At 39.6% G+C, this 17,796-nt stretch overlaps 1 protein-coding gene and 1 long non-coding RNA gene across 2 annotated transcripts in view; one reads left to right on the plus strand and one right to left on the minus strand.

Moving 5' to 3' along the window:
• Positions 1-17,796, minus strand: part of LOC114477622 (NACHT, LRR and PYD domains-containing protein 3-like) — a 425,926-nt gene that overhangs the window by 307,985 nt on the left and 100,145 nt on the right. The window lies entirely within an intron of this gene.
• On the plus strand, positions 1,801-5,424 carry LOC114477633 (uncharacterized). The gene is made up of 3 exons (XR_003675743.1): positions 1,801-1,824; positions 5,252-5,254; positions 5,298-5,424. It is a non-coding gene; the product is annotated as an uncharacterized LOC114477633 (long non-coding RNA).

Genomic DNA, 17,796 nt, shown 5'->3' on the forward strand with positions numbered 1-17,796 from the left:
TTATCTATCTTTGTAGCATACCCCGCCAAAAAAGAAAGCACTTCTTGTAGTGTTGACCTTTGACAGCGGGTGCAGACAAAGTACAAACAAATTAAACATTTAATTAAAAAGACTAAAGACTAAAAAAGAGCAAATACACCTAAAATACACAAAAATATATAAATTGTTAACAAACACACCAAATCACTTTTAAAACACACAAATAAAAAAACCACACAAAACAAGAGAAAGATATACAAAATTACCTAAAAATACACAAAACTACAAAAAATAAACACACAAAACGAGAAGAATATATACAAAATGATAAAAACATACAAAAAATTACACCAAAAATACACACAATGAGAGAAAGATGCACAAAAATGACTCCAAAAACACAAAAAAACAACAAAAACACACAGAATGAAAGAAAAATATCTATAGCAACAAAAACAAAAAATAAAAAAAACAAAATGAGAGAAAATAATAAAATGACAATAAAATACAGAAAATTACACCAAAAACACAAATAAATTGAGAAAAATGCACAAAAACAAAGAAAATAACAACAAACACACACTAAGCCTGTGTTAATGCTCAGATTGGTCATTATTCTAATGCCAACACGAACGTTGATTATGTTTGTGTATTTACAGAGTCATGAGAAATGTTTCAGCCTTTGTTCAATTCTGCATGAAAATGAAATCATGTTCATTTTACTGCTGTAAACATCTCACGTGGCTGCTCACGTGGCAGACAAACACTCTAACAGACATGAACCTCTCCAAGCTCATAAATACAGCCATGATGTGTGACGTCCTGAAGCCCAGATACTCCCCCTCAACCCAGGAAATCACTTCCCACTCTACATCACAGAACGCCCTGTGGACTTTTCCACCAACGCCTTCATCCATTAACTCATGAAACCTGGACCAGTGAAGAGCCAAAGGATTACTAAAAAAGGTACATATCAACAACAAGAATACAGAAAATGACGAAAACACACAAAAGGACTCTAAAAACACACACATTAACAAAAAAAAATAGCCAAGAGGACAGAAAATACACAAAATGACAGAAAATACACAAAATAACAGAAAATGACTGAAAACACAGAAAATGCAAACCAAAAGATGCACAAAATGATGACAAAAATGTACGCAACGTAAACAAAATGCCAACAAAATTACACAAAATGCCAGATTAAAAACACAAAAAAACTAAAAATTACACAAATAACACACATATCGACAATAGTAATACAGAAAATGACTGAAAACACACAAAATGTGTTAATTACTGTGACAGTCGGAGGAGGTTAAATGCACGCTTCTGATTGGTTCGTGGGTGTTTTTCCACATACTCCCAAAAGTCAACACACAAAATTACTCCAAAAACACAAAAGGAGAGCTAAAAAATACACAAAATGTGATATTTCCACCCAAAAAAGACACAACATACCAAAAACACATATATTGACAACAAAAATGCACAGATTGAGAACAGAAGCACACAAAGGGCCTATGCCATGAATCTAGATAATTATATCCTGGATTAATCTCCGTTAGCGGCTTCAACTAACCAAACCTTCCCTGTCAGAGAGAAATACACAAAATGACAACAAAGATGACTCCAAAGATACAACGTAACAAAACCATACAAAATGACAACAAAGAAATATAACTTGAAAAACACACAAAAGACGATAAAAACAAACTTCACCATCTCTGTCGTACACACTAACAATACTTCATAATCTATACTATAATTCAAGGGAGGTCTGTGTGTGTGTGTGTGGATGGATGTGTGTGTGTGTGTGTGTGGAGCAAATATCTCCAGGACGTAAGTAAGTAAGTAAGTAAGTATTTATTTATAAAGCGCTTTTCGCAGATAAAATCACAAAGTGCTGTACACAGAAACAATAAACATACATTTACATCACATGTGTAGCATCATAAAAGGGCAGTAAAAATTAAAAATAAAATCTTGTTAACTAAAAGCTTTTTTGAAAAGCGAAGTCTTCAAATGTTTTTTAAAAGTGTCCACGCAGTTCATCTCCCGGAGAGACTGGGGCAGACCATTCCAGAGTCTGGGGGCTGCAGCCTGGAACGCCAGGTCTCCTCTGGTTTTAAATTTGGTTTTTGGGAACCTTAGTAGACCCTGACCTGAGGATCAAAGGCTGCGTCCTGAAGTGTAGGGACACAACATGTCTGAAATGTATAGAGGAGCCTGGCCATGCAAAGCCCGGAATGTTAGAACCAGTATTTTATATTCAATCCGGAAATTGACAGGGAGCCAGTGCAGGGAGGAAAGTATCGGGGTAATGTGTGATGTTCTGGACGTACCGGTCAAAAGTCTGGCAGCAGCATTTTGAACCATTTGGAGTTTACACAGGGTCGACTTATTAAAACAGGTAAAAACTGAGTTACAGTAGTCAATGCGGGACGAAATAAAAGCATGGATGACCAGTTCCAGATCAGGTTTGGACAGTAGATGCCTCACTTTTGAGATATTTCTCAGATGGTAAAAACAGTTTTTAGTCAGTTGACGACAGTGGCCCTCCAAAGACATCGATTGGTTAAACACAACCCCAAGATTTCTGATGCTGGATTTCACTGATGAACCCAAATCACCGAGAGAGTTCTTAATAAGTGGGATCTTTTTATCAGGGGCGATGATCAGAGTTTCTGTTTTGTTGGGGTTTATCTGGAGGTAGTTTGATGAAAACCAGTTTTTGATGCATGAGATACAGTCCAAGAACTCAGGTAAAAAGTGAAACTCTGAGTCATTAAAAGAGCAGTATAACTGGATATCATCAGCATAAAAATGATAAGAAACATTTTTAAAACCACGGATCAACCGACCAAGAGGCATCAGGTACAATAAAAACAAAACAGGCCCCAGAACAGAGCCCTGGGGTACTCCACATGACAGGGTGGACACATTGGACATTACATCATTAAATGCCACATTAAAAGTTCTACCATTTATATACGAGGCAAACCACTGTAGTACAGCACCGGAAAACCCCATTTCTGATTTGAGACGATGGATCAGTGTGTTGTGATCTACGGTGTCGAAAGCAGATGTTAAATCCAACAAAGTTAAAACTGTGTAGCGACCAGAATCAGCAGCCATCATCACGTCACTGGAAACCTTCACAAGGGCAGTTTCAGTGGAGTGGATCGACCTAAAACCAGATTGATATTTATCATAAAGATCATTATCTTCCATGATTGATGTTAGCTGCTTGGCTACCACTTTTTCCATCATTTTTGACATGAAGGGAAGCTTAGATATGGGCCGGTAGTTTATAGGCTGACCTGGATCAAGATTAGGCTTTTTGAGAATGGGATTTACTAGGGCGTGTTTAAAGTAGCTGGGGACTGTGCCGGATTTAAGTGAAAGGTTGATCAGTTTCACCAACCATGGACCGACTTCATCAAAAACATTTAAAAGCAGTGAGGTTGGAATAATATCCACAGGGCTCGATGTGGGTTTCATTTTTCTCACTAGATCCTGAATATCCTGTAGGCTGACAGGAGAGAAGGAGGACCATGTGCTGACGGGAGCTGCAGAAGTGCACAAGCTGACCAAAGGAGTCGTGATACTGGCCCTAATATCTTCTACTTTATTTACAAAGAAGTTTAAAAACATGTTACAATCATCCCTTGTGTGTACAGGGACATGGGACGGTGGGGGTGTAACAAGATGTTCAATAGTGTTGAACAAGACTCTGGGGTTTCTCTTGTTTTGTAGAACAAGGTTAGTGAAATAAGTAGAGCGGGCGCGCTTTATTATTTCATTTAGCTCCATTATCTTTTCCTTAAGATGGAGTCGATGCACTTCCAGTTTAGTTGTTTTCCACAACCGTTCCACTTTCTGACAGCTTCTTTTGAAGTTAAAAATGGTTTCATTCATCCATGGACAAGGTTTTTTATGAGTGCTAACAACGTTTTTAGCTGGTGCTACTGTGTCTAACAGAGTCAGACAGTGATTATTAAAGTTAGCCATAAAAGAGTCAACATCATCACAGCTAGCGAAGGAAGTTGGGTCAAAGGAGGCAGAAAACCCACTGAAAGCTGCTTCATTTAGGATGCGTCGCTGTTTTTTCACATTGGAAGGGATTTTAGTCAGAGTGATTGACAGGTTAAATAAAATACAGCAGTGGTCACTTAACTGTAAATCATTTATGCTTAATTTGTCTATTTTTAAACCAAAAGAAAAAACTAAATCTAAAGTATGACCTTTGGTGTGTGTTGGACCTGACACATGTTGTACAAAGTTAAAAGAGTACATAAGAGTCATCAACTCAGTGGCCATAGGACATGTGGAGTTATCAACATGGAGGTTAAAATCTCCAAGGATTAAAACACTCTCAAGTGTTATAATAGATGACATGAACTCAGAGAACTCATCTAAAAATATACGAGCAGGACCAGGCGGTCGGTACAGTAAAACACAGTGAAAAGAGTGTTCGTTTCCAACCTTGCACATCTGGAGCTCGAAGGAGTTGAACGCGTTCGTGTCCAACAGTCTGCAGCTGAATGTGTCCCGGAAAACGAGCGCCAATCCTCCTCCGCGACGCGTGATCCGTGGGGTTCCAAACACAGAACAGTCTGCAGGGCGCAGCTCATTTAAGTGAACGTACTCGTTCTCCCGTTGCCATGTCTCTGTGATGAACATCAGGTCCAACCCGCGGGACATGAAAACATCTTTCAGGATGTGCGCTTTATTTGCCAGCGATCTGGCGTTTTGTAATCCAAGGCGCAGCGACACTTCCGTGTTGGCCCGTGGAGAGTCGCGCTGCAGCGGGCGAAGGCATCCATAATCCACGGCACGGTGTCTGGGAAGGCGCCGGTGAAGCAGCGCTACGAGCGGCAGATGACGCAGCCCGGTGATCGGACGCACGGGAGCCACAGGCTGAATCCACCGTAATCCATTTGACAGCGGGTGTCCCGGAGCAGTCCCAGGACAAGACCTCCTGTACGCCTTCACCTTCACCAGGAGTCCAGCGCGTCTGCCCCGCCTCTTGGCACGCTTCCTACGCGGGACAGGTGCACGCAGCAGGTAGGCAGGCACCGAGGCCAAGTGTGGAGGAAGTCTGGAGGTTTGATCCTCAGGGCAGCTCAGACGTACCTCATGTGCATGATTTAGGTCCATTAGTGCCTGACGATCGTATGTCAATACTGTTGCATCGATGTTTTGGCATAAAAGAACGATCAGGACACAGACAAACAGAAGTTCCAGCAGAGCTGGCAGACGGCAGCCGGTACACGCTGGCGCCATCTTAGGAACCTTCCACCAAGTTTCAGGTGCCAGTTCGACCTGAAACTCACTCGACGGGTTCAAAATAGCCCGAGTGCGTGTATCTGTTATTTTGGAGTAATTTGGTCATTTCAAAATGTTTATTTTAATTTTATTTCACTTCTGGACGGCCCCGAAATGAAACCTATTCAGCTTTTGACCTCAGGGTGTGAGCTGGCGCTAGCGCACCATCTATAGCTATTTCACTACACAGCTCCTCACGCGAGCAAGAGTCAAGTGTGCGGCCACTCCTCCTCCACTCCCTCCTGTGCCTTGCTATCGTTAGCTTCTCAAACACGGGAGCTCACTGAATAGATCACATCTGTTGAGAGACGACTTCCGGTATCCATTTTAAAGGCGAAACAGATGAACTGTGAATCAACTTCTATTCATCTATCGGCTATCTGCATCCACGATATTTTGGTAAGTAAACATGCATGTTTATTCGTAGCAGAGCATCACACGCTGGCGAATCCCCGGAAAAACCCGCAAAGTCCGTTTAAACATGCACAATTCTAATGTCGGCATCGGCAGCTAAGAAAGCTAAGCTAAAGGTTAACACATGGTGCTCGAGGTTATACATGGAGTAGTCAAGCCCTTGATATCTCTCAGGGCATCCCGGAAAAACCCGCAAAGTCCGTTTAAACGTGCACATACTTCTAATGTCGGCATTTAAGAAAGCAAAGCTAAAGCTTATCACATGGTGCTCGAGGTTATACATGGAGTAGTCAAGCCCTTTATTGAGAGTGAGGAGTCACATGGTGAGTTGGGATGTTTTGGGGGGGGTCTGAGCCCATCAGCCATGATGGTGGTAGACGCCCCCAGAATTTCACGCATTCGCCAGAGGTTTACTTTTTGCGCATTTGCGTAGAGGAATACAACAAGGAAAAAGAAGAAAAGCAATGCAAAAAGAGAAGGTGAAAGAAAAGGGACCTTACAGGGACAAACTGATACCAAGCGCAAAAAAGAGGTATTTGGAGAAGCTAGTGGACATTCGCAATATCGACCCGTACGAGCTATCTGCAGCGGAATGGCACAGAGACCTGGACCTTTTACCTCCGTGCACATACATGGACATTGTAAATTACCTAGTTTTTGGTGTAAGTTACTACACAATGCAGGAATTCAAAAGCCACAAGTCTCTGGAAAGTTACGAGACTTTCTGCTGCGGCTGAGTCCAGGACTTGGTCATCAACAAGCCTCCAGCTGGTGAAAACAGCATTGTACTGGCAAAAGTAAGTTTTTTCACATATGTGTTTTAGTGTGTCAGAGACAAAGGCACTACAGCGTCCACAATCACATAAGGTAACCTACACTTCCTAGCTTTAAGAGACAACTACATAAAGACATTTTTAGAGAACGTTCCAGAGTGAAAATGCAGAGAACACATTCTTATCCACGGGGGTGTGCGATCGAAAGTAAGGTCCTTTCTTCTAATTGCAGCCAACCAAGCAATCCGACGTCTCCTCGTCAGGTCAGACACTTGCTCTCCTAGATGCTCTGTCCATTTCGGTAACCTAAAAAACTGTATCCCGTTGTTCCTCCGTCTTCCATGGCTATCGTGGGAGGTATTGGAGCAGTTCTTAACGCAGCAGTGACTTCCAGGCATAGTCAAACAGTGCGGAATAGCAAGTACCTCCGTTACTACCGCGTTAAAAACACATGTAAACAATCTGTTTTGCCGCGGGACTTATGCCAACATGGTGGCGGGGAGGATCGGGGGAGGGGCTCTAGGCCGTGACGACAACTCCTCATTCTCAATAGCTCTCAGGGCATCCCGGAAAAACCGGCAAAGTCCGTTTAAACGTGCACATACTTCTAATGTTGGCATTTTAGAAAGCTAAGCTAAAGCTTATCACATGGTGCTTGAGGTTATACACGTAGTCGAAGCATCGACGGAGCGATGAATGATGTGAATAAATATTAGTCTTTATTATTATTGCTTTATCTTATAGTTACTGGTATTCATTACAGTGTTAGCATCACATGCTGGCGAATCCCTGGAAAAACCTGCAAAGTCCGTTTAAACATGCACATCTACCTATAAAAGCAAGGGACGTTTGGATGTGTGTGTGTGTGGAGCAAATATCTCCCCGACGCGTTGCGAGTTCGACCTGAAACTCGGTCAACGGGTTCCAAATACCCCGAGTGCGTGAATCTGTTATTTTGGAGTAATTTGGTCATTTCAAAATGTTTATTTTAATTTTACTTCACTTCTGGACGGCAGCTTTGACCGCAGAGTGTGAGGGGGTGCTAGCGCACCATTTGTTGAGAGACGACTTTCGGCATCCATCTTGATCACAGTTTGAGTCGACTTCCGGTATCCTTTTTGATGGAAAAACAGATGAACGGTGATCAACTGCGACACATCTAATAATAAAAAAAAATCTATCGGCATCCACGTTAATCAATCTTATTTTAGAGTAATTTCATGTTGCAAAACGGTCAAAACGTCAATTTTGTAATTACGGCTCCCTCGGTAAGAGCGCAGTGTTGAGTGCGCTACTTCCGGTTCCGGGCTCATGACGTGTCGCAGGTTGTTTTGGTTAAAAAAAAAAAAAAGGTCAATATTAAAAAACGTTTTTGTACTGCTAAAAGTCAGTAAAGTTAATATTTCATGGTTATTTAATATTATTCCCGTGATTCCAAACTTCCTTTAAATCTCTGGTCACGGACTTCTCTTCCTCCTTCGTCTCATGACTGTGAGCAGACGGTCATTAGTCGACTTTATCACAAACTATCTGGTTATTCAGACAGAGGAATGTAACGTTTTTGTGGGTCCACAACACGGCTCTACTTTGATTATTGTTTGCTCTGCACAAAGGTAAGTGTTCCTATATTATTATATGTGCTAAGAAAGAATGCTAGCAGCTACAATGTAAACACACACACACACACACACACACACACACACACACACACACACACACACGGTATTAAATTATCTCTGCTATTACCTTATTATTTTATGTTGTTATTGTTTTTATTGTATTATAGTTACTGGATTTTCATTATATTATTTTGTTATTGTTATTGTATAATTCTACTACTATTGTATTAAAGTTATTGCTATTCTTATAATTACTATTATATTCTTTTTCATTATTAATATCCATTTTTATTATAGTTACTGGTGTTCTCATTGTATTATTAGCATTGCTATATTATCATTATATTACCTTATAATTATTTAATATTGTTTATTATTAATATTGCTTTTTAGTGCATTATTATAGTATTTTGTTATTGAAATTATTAACATTAATATTACAACATTATTTTTATTACTATTACTACTTTCACTATTAATATTATATCCCCATCAACATATTTATTATTATCAGGGCTCTACACAAACTTATCCAGTGGTGGCACTGGTGTGACAAACTTTCTCTGTTAGTCGAGGGGTTGTACAGCATAGACATACATGATGATGAATAGTTGACTTAAATGGCTACCGTAGTTACCGTGTCTCTCTTAACAACCTGCGACGGATTATGTGCAAGAAGCGCGCGCGCGCATGTGTGATAGATAACGCACGGAGGAGATGGCTGCCACGCGCACACACACACACAGTATTTATAATAAAAATATACTCAATGAGTAAAATAAAACTAAATACTTATACAAAAAGTACACAAAATGACAACAGAAATGCATAAAAATATACAAAAAGGCTCCAAAAACACACAAAATTACTCCAAAATACATACATTACAGAAAAATACACCAAACAACAACAAAAATATAAAAAATATTTATACAAAAATACACAAAATAACAACAGAAATGCACAAAACTACACTAAAAAAGACACAAAAATACACATAATGACTCCAAAAACATACATTACAGAAAAATACATCAAACAAAAAAAAAATATAAAAATGAGTAACAAAAACAATAATTATACAAAAAATGCACAAAAATACAACAGAAAGATCCAAAAAATACGCTGTTATACCCCTTATTCTCCCGCATGAATGCATACTTCCGACGGGCACTGTACTCGTCAGTTAAATTCTGAGCTCTAGAGCGAGTCAGTGTGCGAAAGAAGAGTTGAATCTACTAGATCAGAGGTTTATTCCATAAAGCGTGTTATGTTCAAACTCTGAGTATGTTCAGGCCTAAATGAGGGAAACTCTGAGTATCTCATTCCTAAACGTGAGGTATGTTCTTTTCTAAGTATGTTCCCATGGCAACATTGTCCATGAACTAAACCTGGTCACTGGCAGGTTTTATCAAACCGCCCACCTGAACACCTTTTCTGAACACTTTAATGAACCTTAACACTTTTCTCTGAAATGCATTAGTAACATCACACACCACAGACGTGTTCACATCATTAATAATTATATTAATAATGTTATGTTGCTTTATGTTTTTTTTTTTTTTGTGCAAACGATAGTTTTCTTTCTAACATTGTAGATACAGATCATTTAGTGAAACACACTGAGAGGTTGATCTGCATTAAAACTGACGTCTGTAGTAAAGTTCACTGAATACAAACCTGTAGATAATATAAAGGAGGAGATGATCATTTAAATTAATACACTTTTAAGGCTCGATTGTTGTTTTATATTGTTATACAGTTAAATCTGTAGATCATGCATCTATGAAGGTATGATGGTGCAGTGAATTATGACGCTGATCTTGGAAGTGATGGGTCACGGGTTCGTGTCCCACTTCAGTGTTTTTTTATGACATATTTTTTGGACGTCGAGATGACTCTGGCAACAATATTACAATAAAAATCAATATAGTTGATTTGATATCAAGCAGCATTCACTGTCTTTATAGCCAGTGTAACGGGAGGGCTCTCTATGTAGACATCCTATGCTGCTGACACGTCTCCTCAGACCATACCTGTCAAGTTTTGGATTTGAAAATAAGGGAAATTTTCTGGCACCCACTACGAGCCGTCACACTCGTCCAACCAAGCTCCAGTATCTCTTATATTTTAAGACAAGTGTACAAGAAATCTAAAATACCCACTTACTAAATACACTGAGCTTTACATGTTGTTCTGAGAAGTAAAAGCAGTGACTCCTAAAACTTGTATTTTATATACATAATAAGCTATAATATATACATATATTGATATATGAAATATTATAGTTTTCTATATCACCAAAATATAAAACTCAATACATCTTGAATCTCGATATATCGCCCAGCCCTAATTCCTAAATTATAAAACAGCCTAAATAAAAACATAAATGTGTTTATGAAGCACATGTGTTTATTTAATATACTTACAGTTTATATACAAATCAACACGTTGTATATTTACTGTTAATTTCACGTTGCTTGTCTTTAAGTTAGACATTAACATTTTATTTTATTATATATTTTATTATAATTTCTCATACTCACTCATGTGGTTCTCTGGTATTCACTAATGACTTATTAGACACATTTATTACAGACTTTACATTATTTAACACTTTATAAACAGTGTATATTTGTGGAGCTTGTGATTGGATGATTTTTCATGGTGACTTACGTGGTTCCTTCTGCTGTGGTAGACGTTAAAATATCAGTTATTAATCTAACAGAACGTGTAACTGTGTCACATCCTGATGGTCTTTATGAAGATAAACTCTATGTTATATTTTATAACATATTTACACCAGTTCTTTGTTTTTATCACCAGAACGTCTTCATTCATTTCTGATCCATTGATGATGGCTTTTTTTCACGAGCGTGCACGTAAGTAACCCAAGCTTTACATACTCAGGGTTGATTAACCCACTTCATACCAGCTGTAATGGAATCCGATACCCAGAGTTTCCCATCCCTGGGTTTGTTGACCCAGAGTTTATGGATAGACTCAGAGTTTGTTAACCCTCCTTTATTGAACACACCTCTGGACTCATAAATCTCATGAGTAATCCAGTGGTGAATTCAGAGAAAAAAACAAAACGTTCCTTCAAAGAAAAGCTAACAAATGGAGATGTGATTATAAACTAATTGGTAACCGTAGAGCGCCACACACAGGCCTGGAGTAGATATTGCAGTGTTTTCTACAGTCAAAAGTTTCAACACAACATGGCAGTACAGAGTGTGTGTCGTGTGATGAAGATGATCTGTCTGTAATGACTGCGTTTAACTTCCCTAAAGCACTGCTAACAGCACAAACACGTGGCTCAGGCTAAGGAGCCACTTAGAGTTGATGATTGTGTTTGATTTCATTGGATTTTAATGAGACAAATCTGTGCCATTATCATCAGGCTGCAGTGAGCTCATTAACATCCTAACATCTCTTCCACTATCTGCTGCCACACATCACGCTGACATTTACCGCTCACAGAAAGGTAACATCGACCATTCCTTTGACATTTTCTCCCAGCTTGACTTTCAATTATAGAACAAATAGAACATGTGGAGAAAAGCCGCTGAAAAGAGAGAAACATTTATTTATGACACGCCTCCGCTAACATTTCCAGCTCATCTGTGACTTCAAGAAGCTGTGAAATGACCAACCGTGCAGACGTGCACTTTCTACTGAAAACCCAGCACACAGAGAAATGTCAGCATCATAAAAGCTGCTGAACTTTGACAACATAACTTTTATTTCATCCGTTTGCTTTTTTATTTGTTCAAAGGTGATTTTCACATGCAGTAATCCTATATTTCTGTTTCCCATCCCACGACTGACTCGATTAACACCAACAATGTGAGTGTGACCTTTGGAGGCTTTACCTGCAAATAAACCAAAGCTAAAGCTATCAATGCTTCAAGCTGGATTTAAACATTTAAACAAAGAAAAACAAATCATTAGTGATAAAAACCTAACTGGTCATGATCTGTTTTTAACTCATTTAGTGTCAGCCATTTTAGAAATTTCTACCCCCTCAGTGCCAAATGTTTGAGCATTTTGACTGATTTTTAAAGACCCACAGAATATTTTGTACTATGACAATCTGAATTCTGACATCAGATTTTGAAAGACTGAAGTCTCTAATTTGGCTTCTTCTGTAAAAATCTATTTGTGACTTTGGAGCATTTTTTTTTTTTTTTGCTTTAGTGACACCTCAACATTAGTTTCCTTCTTAAAAACTACAAAAACAACACAGAGACCAGGCTTTTGATGGCAACGTTATTATTATTTTGTTATCTAGGTCAGAGTTTAATGGTTTTCTTACTGTATTTTGGCATTCCTCCTAGTCTCTCCCCCATCAGTCTGCACACACTCAACTTCCTCCTCCTACCGGACTTTCCGAGTGTCACTGCTTGCCCCATTTATTATTTTTTTTCCTTTTATCTCACTTTGTGTGCTTTGTGCTACTGGGAACTTGAGCATCAACCCTCGTTGCGCCATTTTCTGTCTTGTAAACTAATTTCCTCTCCCTATGAGCTCTGCCATCACAGGTGATCCCAACCATCAATCACACAGACGTAACTTCCTCTTCCTCCCGACACACAGAGATGACCCGTTTGGCCCGGTTAGTTGATAGTTTTATCTCACCATCGCAACATAATCATTAATCCACTCAGGTCCACACTGCTCTGTGTTAGTATGAGGTGCTGTGAGCTGCTGGATACTTCACTATATCACTTCATAGCATCCCTGCTTCTTCCTCCTTAGATAATGGTAGCATCAGTGGCTAATCTATCATCTAAAGGTGCACTGCTGCCACCTTTGGGCACAGATGGTCACTACATCACATTACAGCGTAGATATTGATGAGGGACCTCCGCCAGGGTGTTTTCTAGTAATCTCTGTTAAAAAACGCAAATTAAGAGTTTTCTCGTCAATGGCACTGATGGCAATAACCGTTTGCATTAGAAGTTAGCATGAACCTTTTCCATTAGGAGTTAGCATTAGCCTTTAGCATTAACCTTTAGCGCTAACATTTTACATTTTACATTAGCCTTTAGCATTAGTATTTATTATTAGCTGTTAGCATTTGCATTTAGTATTAGCATTTAACAATAGCATTTAGCATTAGCATTTAAAATTAGCATTAAGCATTTAGTATTTAGTGTTAGGCTTTAGCATTAGTGTTTAACAATATCCATCAACACTTAACAGTAATCTTTTGCATTAAAAGTTAGCATTATCCTTTAACATTAACATTTTTTTTACATTAACATTTAACATTAACCTTTAGCAATAACATTTAGCTTTAGCTTTAACATTAACAGTTAGCATTAGCTTTTGACATTAGCCTTTAACATTATCCATTAGCAGTTACCCTTACTCTTTTGCATTAGCCTTTAGCATTAACATTTAGCAATAACATTTAGCTTGAGCTTTAACATGTACATTTAGCATTAACCTTTAACATTAGCATGTAACATTGATCTTTTGCATTAGAAGTTTCCATTAGCATTAGCACTTACCATGAACATTTAGCTTTAGCATTAGCATTAACCTTTTGCATTAAAAGTTAGCATGAACATTTTCAATTCGAAGCCTTCATCGTTAAATCAAGTTGTTTGGAGAGCTAAAAAGAGGCTAGTACTAGTAGTTTTTAGCCACTTGTTAATATAGTTTATTGATTTATCGCTGTTGCTTAATTAGGGGGCCAAGCCCGCGGGGCCAGCGAAACGTGTATGTAAGCATACACGGTTCCTAGGACCAGCGGTGCTAGGAACCCTATTGTAATTGTTCCGATTATTATTGTTACCTTTTATAGTTCCGTTGGTAAAAGTGTTGCTGCAGGCTAAACCGTGCAAGGGAGGGTGGTGCCCTTTGGAGGGTGGGTCCAAAACCCCCAGGGGACCTAGGACCCAAAAATTCACATATCTGCCAGCAGTTGGCGCTATAACAAAGGTCAATGCTTTTTTGCCCATATCTACCCCACCGTTTGTTGCACATTCAAAAACTTTATATCCACAGATTCCTTGAATAGCACTGAATCACCGGGCTAGGCCACACTCAATTCCACCTGAACTTTTGTGGAGCAAAATCAACCAATCAGTGTGAAACTTGGCACGTAGAGTCTTCAGTTGGACCTGATATAAAGTTCTGCAAAGAACTTTGTTCTGGCAAATTATGCAAAACTTGTTAACGAGTAAAGTTTTCTAGATAGCTAGGGCAAAATAAATGCTAACTACACCAAATCTGCGATCCTTGGTTGGCATGTGACTGTGAGGGTATGCGCCAAATTTGAATAATGTAGGCCACTAGGGGGCGCTGCAAATAAGGGATATTCATATCTCTTAAATGGCAAAACCGATTTTGACCAAATTTGGTGGGTATGACCTTGGGTCGCTCTTGAGGTCATATCTCAAAGTTTTATTGCGATTGGTTAAAGTGGGCGTGGCTTATTACTACATACTGTAACATATAAATAAACAAACCTTTATATCAGCTTAAGTATGTTGAGGGCTGTGAAATTTACAGGATAACTATAGAAGAGCACACAGATCACCCATACCAAAATGTGTGCCGCTAGGTGGAGCTAGAATGGGCCTGTAACTTTCACATTTTAAATTACATCTTCCAAAATTTCATATCCACCTGTTCACAGTAAATGGCACGTTGGCCTGTGTCCTGACGCTCGCCCCAAGCCCGTCATCCTTCGTGACGTACTTCCACGGCTCCGCAAAACCTGGGGGCCAACTAGCGCGGGAAAGCATGGCCCCCTTTCATAACTGCTTGCAGTTCTAGTTTTTTAATTATGTCGAGTAAAACAAATTCTGAAGCTCAGAAATTCAACGCTTTTCCCTCTCATCATCTTTGTACATATTCAATGCCTTGTTGTTGTTTTCGCTCCTGTCTTTTAATTCTATGCTCTGTGGTGTACTGTAGCTCTATGCGGGCATCTCTCAAATTTCACTGTACCACCAAGTACCGTGACAATAAAAGACTATTCTATTCTCTGTAGGTTTGTGGGAACCATTTCTTTTAAATTTGTCCTTTTACTTAGCTGTTAGCATTAGCTGTTGGCTTTAGCTGCTACCTTTAAAAAATCAAGCTGTTAGCATTAATTGTTGACTTTAGCCGTTACCTTTAACAAATCAAGTGGCCTCAAGAGGAAATCAAGAGCAAAAACACTAATATCCACACAATTGTTTGTCCATTCTTTTGTGTGTTTTTGTTGTTTTGTTTGTTTTTGAGTCATTTTTGTGGATTTGTGTTGCATTATTATTAACTTGTCTGTCATTTTTTTTTTTTTTCCAGTGATTTTGTTCAAATTTGTAAGTTTCTCTGTTATCTTTGTGTACTGTTAGTCATCTGTCTTGTTTTTTTTTTTGTTATTTTATGTATTTTTGTTCTCCTTTTGTGTATACCTGTAATCTCTGTTTTCCTATGTGGTTGTTTGTTTACTTTGGGGGCCGCCAAATATTAGACCAATGGCTGCATGTGGCCCCTGTGCATGCCTGTTCTATATTATAGATGATAACTCCAACTCTTTTAACTTTGTTGAAACCAATCATGAGATTAGTTTATCAAAATAAAAGGTTTAAGCCTTTAGCATTAGTCTTTAACATTAGCCAGGGTTAACTATGAGTAAACTGAGTTTGTATTGCAAGAGTTTCTGACATTGTTGTGAGTGATTGTGTTGATCTGGATCCAGTTGGATCAGACCATGCCCACTCTGTAACAACAAGCGTTTCCTGCTGTGATTCTTTTTGTACGTGTCATTTTCAATGAGAAAGAAGAAAGAGGAGAGTTCTCCTCCCTCGTGATTACTCACTGCCATCGTCCGCTTTGACGGGAACTATGAAGAATAACTCCCTGCAGGGGATTTTCCAAACTCTTCTGAAACAGTGTGTAGAGAAAATCCCTCCATGACATGAAGTACAATAAGCCCAGTGCCTACACTTCAAGTGAATCAGCAAACAAACGGCTTGGAGAAGTGAACTGATCATTTTGTAAATTTTTCTTGCATTTTGTGTGTTTTTGTTGTTGCTATTGATATTGTTTTTCCATTCTGTGTGTTTTTGTGTGTGTTGTGAGTCATTTTGTGTCTTTGGAGTCATTTTTGTCTATTTTGTTATTTTTTGTCTATTTTGTTATTTTTTGTCTATTTTTTGTCTATTTTGTTGTCATTTGCATACTTTTCTTATAATTTTGTGTGTTTCTTCGGCATTTAGAACAGTGTTTTTAAGCCTTGGAGTCCGGACTCCATGTGGGTCACCTGAGCGCCACAAGCTGGTTTTGGTTCTTTCTCCAAAACCGAACATTGGACATCATTGGGGTAGACTACCCTCAGTTCTGAGAAGGGATTATTTTGCCCTTTAGAAGTGAAGGAGATATAATTTAGTCCTCTTTCCGTTTGTGATCCTTAACACTAACACAGATCTAACAGAGAACTCCAAAGTCAACATTTCTATTCTTTAAATCTGAGAGGCAGTCTAACCTCACTTCCCCTAGAGGTCAATCTCCGCGGAGTAGTAGGCTGGAGTGGAGACCTCCAGGCGGGGTCTGACAATGGCTGGCTCTGTGACGGCTCCTGTGGACTCGCCACCATCACAGCTGGAGAAACGCAGTCCTGTTGTGGTGTGACAGGAATAGCACGCTGTTGTTGCTCCACTGGATTGTTCATCTCTGGGGCAGCCTGAAGGTGTCGCCTGTTGCAACGAGTCACTGTACCATTGACCATTTCCACCACGTAGGATCTCGGCTCCTTAAACCTACTGATAACTGTTGCAGGTGTCATCCAACCTTTGTCACCATGGAGCTTCACCTTGAGGTTCTGACCCAGGTGCAGCTCAGGAAGAGGATGAGCTGAATATCTGCAGATGTAAAATAATCTGTAAGCTTCCTTAGCTGCTGCATCCTTCTTGTAGACAAGATCTGGATTGGCTGGCTTTTCAAGCACTGGCACAGTAGTGCGAATCTGTCGTCCTGTCATCAGTTGTGCCGGGACTCACACCAGTCACTGTAAATGGTGTAGAACGATAACCCATCAAGGCTAGGCAGGGGATGAGGATGTGTTTAGCTGTTTGGACAGCTCTCTCAGCGACACCATTGCTCTATGGATAATGGGGACTGGAGGTTATGTAAGGAAACCCATACTTCTGTTTAAAGTCCTGGAACTCAGCTGATGTGAACTGTGTTCCATTGTTGCTGACCATTTCTAATGGGATTCCCCATCTCACAAACATGTTCTTGAGTTTTCCAATAACCTGTCTGCTGGTAGTGGTCGTGGGAGGAGCAATTTCGATATCTCTTGAAAAATAGTCCACTACAATGAGGAAACTACTCTTACCCTCCAGCTCACACAGATCAGCTGCAATCCTCTGCCAGGGGCCACTGGGTAGGGGAGTCATCACCAGCGGTTCACATCTCTGTGTAAGTTTCTGCTCTGCACAGAAATCATATGACCTCACTTTCTTGGTGATCTGGGCCCCAATGCTGGGCCACCAGACCGTTAGCCTGGCACACTGGTTAGTCCCTGGTGACCTTCATGCAGTTAAAACATTGTCTCTGAGTGCTGTGGGAATTACAATGAGGTCTTGGTACAGTACTAAACCATCTGATACCGAAAGGTGAGCCCTGGCTGAGTAAAATCCGTTTTGGGAGTTAGAACTCTACCATTCTCTGCG

The sequence above is a fragment of the Gouania willdenowi genome, chromosome 16 (genome assembly GCF_900634775.1).
Source record: "Gouania willdenowi chromosome 16, fGouWil2.1, whole genome shotgun sequence".
In the NCBI taxonomy this organism is placed as follows: domain Eukaryota; kingdom Metazoa; phylum Chordata; class Actinopteri; order Blenniiformes; family Gobiesocidae; genus Gouania; species Gouania willdenowi.